This window comes from Salarias fasciatus, chromosome 1 (genome assembly GCF_902148845.1).
Source record: "Salarias fasciatus chromosome 1, fSalaFa1.1, whole genome shotgun sequence".
Taxonomy (NCBI): Eukaryota; Metazoa; Chordata; class Actinopteri; order Blenniiformes; family Blenniidae; genus Salarias; species Salarias fasciatus.
In genome coordinates this window covers 25833038-25840243 of record NC_043745.1, presented here as the reverse complement: position 1 = coordinate 25840243, position 7206 = coordinate 25833038, and positions in this window count along the sequence as shown.

The window sequence follows — 7206 nt, the reverse complement described above, 5'->3', positions numbered from 1 at the left end:
CGTTCGTATTTTATTGCCAACTGAAATCTTCTTACATGTGAACAACACCTAATATATATAATTTTTTTTCTCTGAATGTATCTTTGATACAGTAACATATTTTCAATGAAGCGGAAACTTTGTCTTTCATAGTGATTTAAACATGTTGAACCTCATTGGTTTAGATGTTACCTACAGTTGATATGAACACACAACATTTTAAAGTTTACTAAAGTCTCAGAAACCACTGATCAGCTGAATGACTTTAATTCAGTTCTTCTATTTTCTTTACATCTCGACTCGGATTTGAACCCAGACCTTGTTGCTGTGAGGGCAGAGTGACCCACTGAAGACTGACACCTTCACTAATATTATGTTTTAGGATCAAAAATCTGAAGATAATATCTATTTAATGTCCATTTATTAAAATGAGTACAACATGATTCCGATCATTTAGGTTTAGTTAGGTAGGTAGGAGTTTAAACCTGAAAGTGACATAAAGTGAAGTTATTGCCGTTTCCTTGATAGTTCTGTGTTTTTGCAGTTGAACAGAGCTTAAAAAAACTTTTTTTTTTTTTTTTCGGAACAAAAACTAAATCAATAGTGAATTATCATGTTCTAGCACTCATAACTCGGCCCACTCAACAATGGCGAGAGACAAGGTCATGAGAGAATAAATAGCGAGCAGACTAGCTAATGATCTATCATTCTGGACAAGCGGCTGCACCCGAGAGCGGGCCGCCTGACAAGATCATTAATAAAAGCTGCTGGGAGAGTGATCGATTGGCTTGATGGATGATCAGAGCCACAAATACTATAAAACACCTGGATGTCAAGCCTCGTCTCTTTGGGAAGAGGGAGGGGAGGGAGTCTTAGAGAAAAAAAAAAAAAAAAAAAAAAAGAAATCCACAGCCCGACAGGGAGTCGTCAGAGGGGATCAAACCCTGACGCTCAACCTCTGTGCTGTGCTGGAAAATAAATTCGGCGTTGCCGCCGCATGTGGGGTTTTATGCATGTACCCGTGCATAGCCACATTGTGTATCCGTCTGTGTTTGATGCAGCAGCGCGGTGTGTGTGTGTGTGTGTGTTGTGGTCCACAGAAGCTCAGTGTGAGAGCATCAGTGTAATTTCAGGTAGATCAGGGAGTCAGCAGGAGCCGCGCCGTTTGGGCTGCTGCAGCCGTCCGCCGTGGTGTAATGGGAGGTATTTATTATTGACGTGCTCCCCTCACACCATTACCGAGCTCCGTGGTGGTAATCTGTGTCTGTTCTCCGTATCTCCGTTCCCTCCTTCTCTCCCCGCTCTATCTGCGGTATCTGCCAGCATATTACTGTGTCTCTTTTGTCATCTACACACACAAATACACTCACACACCTTACTCAGCAGTTCATCTCCAGTCCTAATCTTTTTCTGGGCGAGAGAGAATGAGTTCAGAAGGAGTGTAGTCTCCTCGCATGGCTGCGTGTATCAATATCTGTACATTGATCTGGCCTCGCCTCTCCTCCTCCATTCATCCAGATATAGATTGGTTTTCCCAGCAGGTATCTGTGCCTAGAATCTGACTGATGGGCGGAGAGCATAAAGGAGGGGGTATTGAACCAGGGTGTCCCACATGCCACCAGAGTGTGTTAGACCGCTGAGCAAAAAGCCTTGGGAGGAGACGCCGGCTCCCGGTGTCGGGGACGGCACGGGGGGGGGGCCGCACTCTTATCACTTCGGGAATCGATACAGCAGTAAAGATTAAAGCGTGCAGGCCTGCAGAGATGATTTTTTTTTTTTTCAATCATCAATTGAACGGGCGACCGCAGTGAGATTCACTGATGAGTTCATGAAAAAGTAAGAAACCAGTTAAAATTCCCTGCACAAGCTGACATCGACACGTTGTTTTTATGCAGGTTCCAATCAGAGTCGAGCTAAAATTGCAACAGGATAGATTTTAAATATAGTTTTTGTTTCAGCAATTGATGCTTTTGTCATCATTCCTAAATATGTTTTCATAAAGCCAATAACAACATGACAATATAATAGGAACTTTTAAATACACATATAGAATTCAAAAATAAATGACTGAAATTGTATTTTCTAATTGCTGTCACACAGGTGTGGTGGACAGCAGTGAGAAAATCCTCGACTCAAGTCTGGATTTTGGAGCTTTGCTTTGTGGAGTTTGCATGTTCTACCTGGGCATGTGTGGCTTTTGCCAAGGCACTCAAGTTTCACATTGCAGTCCCAAAACTAAATGGTGGCTTATAGATGTACAGACGTGTGAATGTGTCTGATCGTCTGTCCTGTGTTGGACTAGTGACCGGTCACATTTTTAACTCACCTTTCAGTCAGATAAAATCAGTTTGGTTGAGTTGGGTAAGTTTTATGAAAAATATATTAAAAAATTACTCTTTTTTTTGTTTAGAATTTAATTGAAACCTGATTGCACAAAAGTACATCTTAATGCTTTAGAATATTTCATGGAATCAGATGTTTTTCCTATTTTAATAAGTAAACTAAAACTTCGCAATATCAACATTATGGATGACAAAGAAACTGACAAAGCAGTAATTATGTTTTTAGATGCACCTGTGAGTACAGTAGACACATATATAGTAGTCAACAACAAAAGCACAAAGAAAATAGGTAAATAAACTAAACCAGGGGAACGCTTTGCTTGTTTGAGTTGACTGTGAATATATAAACTTTACATTTAATAGTTAAGAGTCTGTACGGTAAATAAAAAGGTGTGTAATGTGGGTTAGGTTTTATGTGTGGAGAAAATGCGAATGCATTTTGTCTGTATGTGTCTGTGCTGTTGCCATCAGTGCCTGACCATAAATCAGAGGGCCTTGGGCCCTGGGATTGCCCAGCTCGTGGCTCCATGTGTAATTACAAAGCTGACATTTAAACAGCAGCAGCCATATTTCACTCTCGCCTGCGCTGGACGCAGAGTGGTCTTCGGATGGAGTAAAAGTTTTCAACCAAAGGGGGGGGGGAAAAAAGAAGACAGGAAAAAATCGATAAGAGATAGAATGCATTCTAATGTCGTGTTAATGGACCCACATATTAATTATTCAGCAGTGGCCATTTTGTCTGCTCATTAAAGTGGCAGCTGAGAGGAGAAATGTGCAGCATTACTCTGCCTCGCTCTGCTCCGCCAGCATTATTACCACACTCCCACCCTCACAACAGCCAAACAACACTTGGTGTGTTTGTGCTACTTATCCTCCTGTAACAGTGATTTGTGGCTGTTGGTTTTCATATCACTAATTTATGTGTTTTACTTTTGTCTGGTAGCAACACTCAAGAAACATTTTTTCCTATATGAGTGTGCCACAGACAATCTTTATGCGATTACACACAGTGAAAAGACATTAACAATGGTGTTTACATATTTGTGGAATTAAACATACTTGCCACTTAACATATTTTGGCTAGTGATGTCCCTGGAAATTATTTTCGCCGATGAATATGTCAAGAAACTAGTTGTACAGAGATTTAAAAATAAAAACATTTGTGTGAAAGGCTTTCAACACGATTCCCATTAAGCACAAAGGATTTAAAAGACTATTGCCAAGAACTGCAGTTTTCATGCTCAGGTATTCCATTAACGTCCTGAAACTTTTACCTTCAACAGACTCCGTCGCGACGAGCTGCGTTATCGCCTCCGACTGGACGGAGTCGGCGTCTCCAGGTAAATGACGCCAAACTGGCCCAAGTGTGAGAAGCTGGCAACCAGCACTCCACTCAGGTTGATTTCCAAACACTTGAGCTGAGTGTTTGTGCAATACTCAAATGGAACAATATTATTATTATTTTCTCTCTGACGCAGAATGCATCCTATATTGTTTTCATTTTTGAGTTGAAAGTACAGATTTTTCGAAAGGACATTGCTTCATTTTCAATGGATCACTGTGAGCCTGAGTCCACAAATTTAAAAAAAAAACAAATCTATATTTCTGTTGCTGTTCCATCGTTTAGCCAATCTACTGACTGTAACGCTATTTTTTAACTAAGTCAAACCTCATTTTAGAATTTTTTTAGTAAATGTCAAAGTGGAAATAAATCAATTAGCCTACTGATTTAGAGATAAAGAAGTGTACAATACTTTTTTGTTTGATGATAGCAGCAATCAACATTGCTTTTAAGAATTGAATAAGAATTTTTTTATTTTTCAGGAAAACCAGAGGCAGGTTGATTTGACGATACGGCAGGCATATTTAAGTAAACTGCTTGTTAACAAGTGAGATCTTCATCTAGAAACTGTTTATGAAATACGTTTGGTCCAACTTTTGATTAAAACACCAAGAATGTAGTTGTTCTGTTGTGAGTGTCGTGCACCATGTGATGCCGTAATGGAAGAGTCTGAATGCTGCTTATTGGCAGGGTGGGCCCGTAGTTAGGAAATACGTCTGCAACGGGAGGTGTGAGACAGGGGGCAAAATTAAAATTCCTCTTTGGCCCGCTGTCAACCTGCGTCTGCTGACTGCTCAGAGGAGTGTCTGCGTGACGGGATTCCTAATGACACTGCAGCAACCATTGCCATGAATTGCTTTGACTTGATTTATTTCTCCTTTTACAACCCCCCTCCACCACCACTGATGCCTTCCCCCACCCACCCACCCACCCTCCGCCGCGCCTCCTTCCTCCCAACGCCGCCATTCAAGCGTTCAGTTCCTCCCTGCGTCTCCTTCCCCCTCCGTCCTCACAGTGTGTGCATGGGGGGGGAACCATCTCCTCTTCAGCGCCGTGCCAGTGGCAGGGAACATCTGTCTCTAGGTCCCCCTGCCACACACTGTTAGAGTCAGAGGAGGTCGCTCCCCGGACTGGCCGGTCTGGAAAGGCCCGTGGGGCAGAGCGGGGCAGGGGCCGGCTTGGATATGAGGGCGTCCATGCGGAAACGTGTCCCTAGGTCCATCCTGCTTTGCCTTGCCTCGCGCCATTTGTATTTGTTTGTGTGTGAGATTTCGCAACCCCAGACACTGATTTTGTAGGTCAGAGGGCAGCAAGGCATCAAAAACAACCACAGGCTGCTTTCTGTGTGTCCTTTAGCTTTGTGTGCCTTTTTTTTTTCCAACTGTATGTGGTGCTTGTGCCTTTCACATTGACTTTTGGAAGTGTGTGTCTGTGTGTGTGCGTGTTTTCTCATTCCTGCAGCAGTGCATTACTGGCAGCGATGCATCCCTGTGCTTAACCACTGTTTGACCAGTTTTAATCTCCTTACATTTAGACTGTTTAAATTGTCTCAGTTCAGTTAAGTTCCTATTTACCTAACCAAAGTGGAATGCTATCAGGGGCGGCAGACAGCAGTCTGTCAGTCACACAGCAGATAGCTCCTCCATGCAGCGACAGCTCAGATAAGAGAGGAACGGACTGTTTAATCAAACAGTGGAGGGAATGTGGATCGCACACAGGAAGCCTGAAATGGGCTCTTCCAGCTATTCAGAATATATCTCAAGGTTCAGGTGGAAAGGCTCGCTTCGCTTCTTCGTAGTTGTTTGCTAACTTCAGACACGTGACTCACTAAGTTGTGTTGAGCTAAGCGTCATGTTCGCTGTGATATGGATGTGAGGAAACATCAGAAACAAACAGGACGTCTCACTGGAGGGTGGTACAACGGATAAAACTTTGACCTTGGACATCAGAGTGAATTGAGAAATAAGTGTAAAATAAGAAAGTCCATATCGACAAGCGGACTGTACATGTCTGCCAATAACTGGAGCCTACATGTCAGGCCAACCTGACCCAATCCAGAGCCAAATGGAAAATAAAATCACCTCAGTGAATTTCTGAGTGATCTCAGGATCTCATCTAACCCACACAGTCATAACTGACTCCTCTCAATACAGAGGAGCAGCCAGCTTCTCCTGGAGGGTGAATTATCTGAACCTACATAAAAGAAAAGGTTCACTACCAAGGAAAAAAAAAGATTTCAACTGTTTGTATCTCTGGTATTATAGATGATTATGACTCCATAAACAGAAGTATTTACTTCCCCCAATCATGCCAGTTGCCATTCTCAGACCGCAAGTAGTTTCAGCTCCTCGACCTTTTCTCTGAAAGACTCCTGGATGCCAATTTTGAAGTGCGGATCTGCATACTTCCAACTTGACTTTAAAGCCTATCAGTGTGTTGACTGGGCAGCATTGACCACAAAGAGCAGAGAAATCCTCCCACTTTAGCTCCTCTTGATGTCCTGTTCATACAGTGAAGAATTCAGCACTCACAACAAATCCCAAGTAGAACGAGCATCTCTTAATATCAGTTATTTCATTGCAACACTCCTTCCAGAACTGAATGGATCCTCATCGTTTCAACAACAAGAGAAACACAATTATAGATTATCTCCAGGTTTACTGTATTGGTGATCCAGGACATCTATGATCAATCAGTCCAATCAGGACTGAACTACATTGCTCCTCCTGAGTCAAATGTTCAACCTATTTAATGAGTGGCAGTTTTAAAAAGAGCGACCTCCTCAATCAAACCAGGTACATGTTAATTTTTATATTGTTTATATGACTGTATTTGATACTCCTTTCCCACTGGTCAAAAAACCTGTTTAAACCTGTGAATAATCGGCTCTTCATGGCAGTGGGTCGATGCGGTAATTTACATCATGACGTTGACATAGCGTGCCTGCGTTGGCGCGCTTGTTGTTGTTTTTGGACACAGCGAGAGATATCCTTCGCCAAGATGACCCAGCATTGGCAAGACAGCCAGATCAGAGAGCTTCTCTTGATACTTGGGGAAGAGGAGATTTGTCGACAGGTAACAGGGACTGTGCTCCATTGTTTACCTCGCTGTGCTCCGTCACGCTGATGATGTCATCAGCGCGGGACATCATCTGCATGTTAAAACGCAGCTCACCTGCAGGCGATTAGACCCGGTTCTGCGTAGCCTCGTAAGACCCGCCCACTCCTCATCCACATTTGGATTTGGAGTTAAGCTTAGTCTGGACAGGAGCCCATTGAAACTTCTTGCAGAGGTGTCGGTTATTCCTTTGACTGACAGCGCACTTCAGCCAATCAGCGCTTCAAAACAAATACGTCATCAAAATGCGTTCGCTTCTCTAAGGATTAGCATTAGCTCATTATCTGTAGCTTCCCTACACGCAAAGACATGCAAAAATGTCTTTTCCTGTTAGAAACTCACCAAGCGCAGACCCTTCAGACTCTTGCTGTTGCTTGATTGTTGTAATTCTTGGTATTTTGACTATAACTTTACTTATTGCAGCTT